We start from the raw sequence: 6,520 nt of genomic DNA, 5'->3' as shown, positions 1-6,520 counted from the left end.
CCTCAAGTACACAGTGGCCTGCACGCTGCAGGGAAAGGAGCCTCTCAAATAGTTTCCTGTATCTGATTTGGAATAAGAAAAACAAAAGACCATGGGAGCTATCATAACATCTATGGTTAAGTCTCTGCTTGTAACTAACTAGCTGATTAACCTGGAAATTGATGAGCTTCAGATTCTTCTGAAAACTGAGTGAGTTGGACTAGCCCAGTGAGCGTCACCCTGGCTGCACAGGAGAATCACCTGGGAGCTCCCAAAACACAGCAGGACCTGGGTCCTACCCCTAGAGATTCCAGTTAGCTGGCCGGAGATGAGACCAGAGGAATCTTTGTTTCAAACTCCACGGATGACCCTAATGTGCGACCAGTGCCACTGGACAAGATGATCTCTAAGAGCTCCTCCAGCTCCACGGAAGGTGACAGAGGACAGTGGGTGACAGCACAGCCTGCAGAACCAGTTTGAATCTACTTTCTGCCTAGTCCCATCTACCTCAGTTTCTTACTCTTTTGGAATCTCACTTTCCTCACCTGTATCATGGAGATAATGAGTCCCCTCCCCCCACCCAGTGTCATGAGGCTTAAATAAAATTGTGCAAGTGAAGAACCAGAACACAGCAACTGGCACTTAGTAGGTGATCACAAAAGTAATGTCTATTACTAGATCAGGGAGATGGTGGTCAAATGATAGAAGATTCCTGTTAGGAGAAATAAATTCAAGAGAGCTACTGTACAGCAATGGTGACTGTAGTTAAACTGCTAAGAAGACCAGATTTTAAGTGTTAACAACAAAAAAAATAAGTATGTGAAGTAATGCATGCATGAATTAGCTTGCTTTAGCCATTCCACAATGTGTGTATATATCAAAACAGCATGTTGTACATCATAATATATATATTTTTAGTTGTCAGATTAACAAATAATAATAATTTAATAGGTAACTGAGGGATAAATTAGCTAAAATGGTCAGTGACATCCTTAAGTACCTGCCAGAACAGGTTGACCAATGGGACCCAGCTTGCAATCTAAACTAAGGGATGGGGTTTGGGAGTTGCACGGGCCGAGTGCACCAAGCCCTGAAGGACAGGCAGGGGACAATGGGATGAGGACGAGGTGATGCCTGGAACAGCCACCTGAAAGGGAACAAGTGCAGCAGTCCACACCATCTACAACAGGACCAGAGCCCACCCACTGGGAAGCCACAAGAAAAGGCTTCCTCTCCCACAGAGAACAAACACTGAAGACAAAAAAAAAGTCTGGTGCATAGAGGGGCGTAGAGTAGAAAAAACCTGTAACACTGGCTTTCGGCCAAACTGCCAGGGTGAGGAAACAAATTCCAATACAAAATGGTTTCAACTAAGACTATTTGTTAGTTTATTTGAAAGCAAATTGGTGCCAGCACACCACTTATTCTCCTCTTGTGCTAAAAATAAAAAGTTCCATACTGACCTCATGGGGTCTAACATCACACTGGGTGCGAATACCTCAGATGACAAGGGAACACGTGTGGAAAAACACGTTTTAAAACAAATCTTATTTCTCATATTTTAACTAAAATGTTCTAAAGAATTTACACTGAAGAAAAAAAAAAGAATTTATACTGAAGAGTGTTTATCTACCAAGTATTCAAGGTAATGAAGTTCATATGTTTTAGGCATTTATCTGAAAACTGTTGTGATCAAATCAAAGCTATGACATGAACATGCAAACTATTTTTTATCTGGCTTTATTTTTTTGTAAATTCCTCCTTCTTCCACTGGCTACACTCAGAAACTCAGACAATGCAAAATCCCTCCTTGTTTTACTTGCTCTCAGTATCACTTTTCCACCACACCCTTTCTCTTTGGAGTATGGAGCCAGCCAGAAATAATCTGGCTAAATTCAAACCCATGGGAATGGCTGCCACACTTAAAAGTACAGATTCTGAACCCCATTTCATTTCATTTTTCCAGACACTAAAATAAGCAGAGGAACCTTCAGTTCACCACAAACATGAACAAATTTTATAAAGTTTCCCCCAATCTCTGGGGGGAAAAAAAAACCTAAAAATTGTTTTCAATCACTTTCTATTATTGAAGTGGCCTGAAACACTATAAAAGGCCTCCTTGAAATCATAACGGGGTTTAATTGGTTTAGAGAACTTGTTTTTCACATTTAACTTAGGATTCCAATTCTGACTTTGTGCAAGAAGTGACAACGAATTTGTAATCAAGACGCTGAAATCTCCATCCAAAAAAAGGGACTTGCCCAAGTTGAAAACCCTGAATGCCGGCTACCCTTGCTCCATCAGGCATCACTGTAAAATAAATTCTGCTACAAAAAGAGGATGAGGCCCATTCTTTGATTTTTGCCATCATTTTCATGATAGGAAGTAAATACCTATTATTTTATTTCTGAGAGCTCTATTTTTCCTACAAAAAAACACAGAAGAATTATGCTGTTGCTGATGGTAAAACAAAGCACCAACACCAGCAAAACCAGGGTTCCACTCTCGCCTGCTCTGCATGTGTTAGGCCTCATTAGGTGTCTTCTTCTCAGACATTCTGCAAGTTGCTTCCAATGCTCCATCTGGTCCCTACTGAGTGTTGCTTTCAATGCTAATGGCCCCCTAACAACTCCATTAAAGCCCTGGACCACCCTGAGGAATTCCCATAGGTAATGAGATTACCCTAATCTCTGATTGATGAAGTATTTATCTAAGTAAGGACGCAGATATGAAGACTAATCAGAGAGAGGGGGAAAAGTGAGAAAGTAATTACCAGACCGAGAAGATTATGCATCTTCTGTGACATAAGAATACCTCAAGGTCATAATTAACATGGAAATTTCATACAATTTCTCAGAAAATGCTTCTAAAATTTTTATAATGTAACAGTCTAGGCGAGAAATTCAAAGTTAATTGGTTTTGGTCATGGGTCACTTCATAATAATAAATTACAGTACAAATGATTGCCAAATTGAAGTTTGGGAAAATGGCTAAATTAAATATGGACTAGAGTTGAGTTTAAATTGCAAAAACCATTTTCCATTCCTAGGGGCTTCCTAGCTACTCATCCAGTCTCCCGAATGTGGCACACTTTCCCAAATCTTTTTGCTTCGAGAACAAAGCTTGGTCCGTGACAGGGCTCCTCACTCGACTCCTCCGCTCGTTTTGGAACAGACACCAGCTACAATAAGCTAACAAAGCTGGAGCTTCGGGGGCCCTTCTAAGGCTCCGGGAAAGGCCCCAACAACATGTTCACAAAAGGTTCTTATAAAACGTGCAGAAGAAGGATCTTTTTCTATTCTTCTTCTTCAAGGGACCTCCCAAATTGTATGAGCTTGAGATCCAACAAAACCTGGCTCTTCCTGGACCTACACCCGACTTCTCGCAGCCTTTACCTACTTGTGCCACAACTTCTGGGAAATTTCAGTGGAGACAAGAAACTCCCCACACTCCTCACGGTGCCACCTGCCCACCAGAACTTTGCCTTCCAGACAGGCCCCATGCAAGACTCTCAAAGAATTTCTTACATCTCCGGTTCAAGGGAGGGTAGAGAAGGGGGGAGTGATTAATGCTAATAGGGGCTGAAAATACAATTCTGGTCATCAAAACTTTCTCATGGGACAGACCAAAATCTAATTCTTAAATTAAAAACTCAGTACATGTCAAATTTGACTCCTCCTGGAAAAACAGTGTAGGGGAGACAGAGTTTTGTTTTTTTTTTTTTAATGATTTTTATTCATTGCAGTAACATACACATCATATAAAATTTGCCATTTCTACTACTTGCAAGTGTACAGTTCAGTGGCATTAAGTGCCACTGTTGTACCATGAAGTGCCATTAAGTTCACATCATTGCGCAACCTTCGACACCATCCCTCTCCAGCACTCCTGCCAAACCTGCCAGCACTTTAATCTTGGACTTCCAGCCTCTAGAACTGTGAGAAAATAAATTTCTGTTGTTTAAGCCAATAGCAACAACAAAAAAAGTATGATTCTATTACAGGCCATGTTTTAACATACAAAATGAGATAAGATGACTGAAAACAAACCTCATAATCTGTCAAAGGCAGAAGCAACCTGTTTTGGAATCAAGGCAAAAATCACCACGACCTGTATATACCGCCTCGGGACGGGCTGCTGGCAGAGCCCCCCCAGCACCCGGGCCAGACCTCCCAAAGAGGGTGGCAGAGTCCAAAGCATGAAGTGAGGGGTGGGGGGTCACAGGATGCACGTTGGCTGTTGGCTGTCCCATTCCTGCAGCCGGTACGTGCACAGCGGAGAGTGGCCTGCTGCCGTCCCATCTAAGGGAGGGCGCCAGCCACGCAGAGCCAGAGGCCAGCTCACCTCTGCACAGGGCGAGTGTGGCTCCCCAGACCGGCTGCCCTGCCCCAGGTCCCTCACCACACCCGGGATGACTCTTCCGGCCCATCTGCGGTTCACAGTTCAGTTTCTGACTCTAGCCTCCCCTTCTAAATCTACAGTTTCTCAGACAGCGTCCTTACCCCCACTAATCCAAAACCTCTCTGCCCCTCTGAGTTCCCCCTTCCCCTCAACCCGCATTACCCACCTAGGGTGTCCGCACTAAAAACAGAGCAAACGGCAGAAGACGAATCAGATAAATCTACTTCAGTGCCCCAAGAAACACTTAGGGACAAGCAGGTCTGGAGCAAGAGAGGAAGGGGGAGAAGATGTGAGATCAACACGCCAGTGGGAATTCTACCAGAAGTGCGGAAGTGTGACCGGCCTTGCACGCAGCATCCGACAGCTTACCAAGCTCTCCATGTATATTACCTCTTCCACCCTCCCAATCTTTTATTCACAGCCCTGCAACTACTAAAAGGAAAAGCTGGGATTCATCTGAAAATACTGTATATGCTAAATACCATTTCCTAAGCATCCTCCTTCCATCGGAATGCCTGCATAATCCACTTCTTCTCATTAAACAAACGTTAAAAAAAAAAGTGTCGCTATCTTTCAGCATATTTAGAAAACTACATAATAATGAAAGAATTAGAATTAAAGGAAGGTCAAAACTCCAATCCTGACTATGGCCACTGTAAACACACTACCCCACTAATCCAGATCTCCTTAAAAATCTCAGCAACCCACACAACCCAACGAGTCAGAGCCCCCTCAGACAGGAAGCTCTGCATGAAGAAACCCGCTCTGCCTTCATTTCAGCCCATTTCCTTCCACCTCTGCTCTGCAGACCATATGACCTTCCCACCATTTATAACTCATTTACTGGCCAGGTGCGGTGGCTCACGCCTGTAATCCTAGCACTCTGGGAGGCCGAGGCAGGTGGATCGCTCGAGGTCAGGAGTTCGAGACCAGCCTGGGCGAGACCCCGTCTCTACTAAAAATAGAAAGCAATTAGCCAAAACAACTAAAATACATACAAAAAAATTAGCCAGGCATGGTGGCGCATGCCTATAGTCCCAGCTACTCGGGAGGCTGAGACAGGAGGATCGCTTGAGCCCAGGAGTTTGAGGTTGCTGTGAGCTAGGCTGACACCATGGCACTCTAGCCTGGGGAACAGAGTGAGACTGTCTAAATAAATAAATAAATAAATGAAAATAAAATAACTCATTTACTCTTCCTTTTTAAAAGCCAAAGTTTAGTTTTTAATCTGAATCATAAACACTGTGGTTTTGCACACTACCTTCTTACATCAGCACTGTCTTACTCAATATTCTCGATGCTTTGTTAGACGGACAGAAAGCAAAGGAAGCAAGCAGTGTTTCACACAGCATCCTCCGCGCACTCTGCAGCCCACCTCCAACTGCAGTGGAAGTACAACATCCTGTGTCTCTCCTCCTACCAAAATGAAACAAAGAGCTTCCCATCTGGGGGAAAGGAGCAGGAGGGCAGGGCAGGCAGACCCGGTCGCTGCAGAACTCGTTGGCAGATGGTGGGTCAGGGGGTACCAGGAGCTGAAATGCTTCTCACAACAGGTGGCTGATCTGAAGGATATCAGGTGTGGAAAGGCTTAATAAAGCTCAGGGCAGTTAGAGACTTTCCTTTTTAATGTACTACCATCCTTACCACACGGGTGTGTTCACTTTGAGAAAAATCACCAAGCTCCGCACTATGATTTGTGCCCTTTATACATCAATAAAAGGTTTTTTTCGATGCTCTTTACTTAGCAGCTCACCAAGAAAGAAAACCTTCAAGGCAAACCCTCTTTTCTCCTCCAGTTGGAGAAAGAGACTGCCTCTTTAGGTCCCAAAAGTGAAAAAGGAGAAACAAAGAATTCCTTAGGGTCGACTAAATGCAACAAAAACAGGCTGGAGAACTAAGACCTGGCTTCAGAGAGAGGCAGAACAGCAATGGATGCAGAAAAAGTAAGAACTCAGAAACAAACCCCAAAGCACACAATGCAAACTATTCCTGCTCGTTAGGGGAAAGGAGCATTTAGTTTGGGTGATGGGAGTGGGTGGTGGTATTTTTCATGACAATACAGATACAGAAAAATTTTAAAGTCTTAATCATCAAAAATTGAAAATTGCAAAGCTACTTGACTCAACGGACAGGAAAGATG

This window comes from Lemur catta, chromosome 2 (genome assembly GCF_020740605.2).
Source record: "Lemur catta isolate mLemCat1 chromosome 2, mLemCat1.pri, whole genome shotgun sequence".
NCBI lineage: Eukaryota > Metazoa > Chordata > Mammalia > Primates > Lemuridae > Lemur > Lemur catta.
This window is presented reverse-complemented; position numbering follows the sequence as displayed.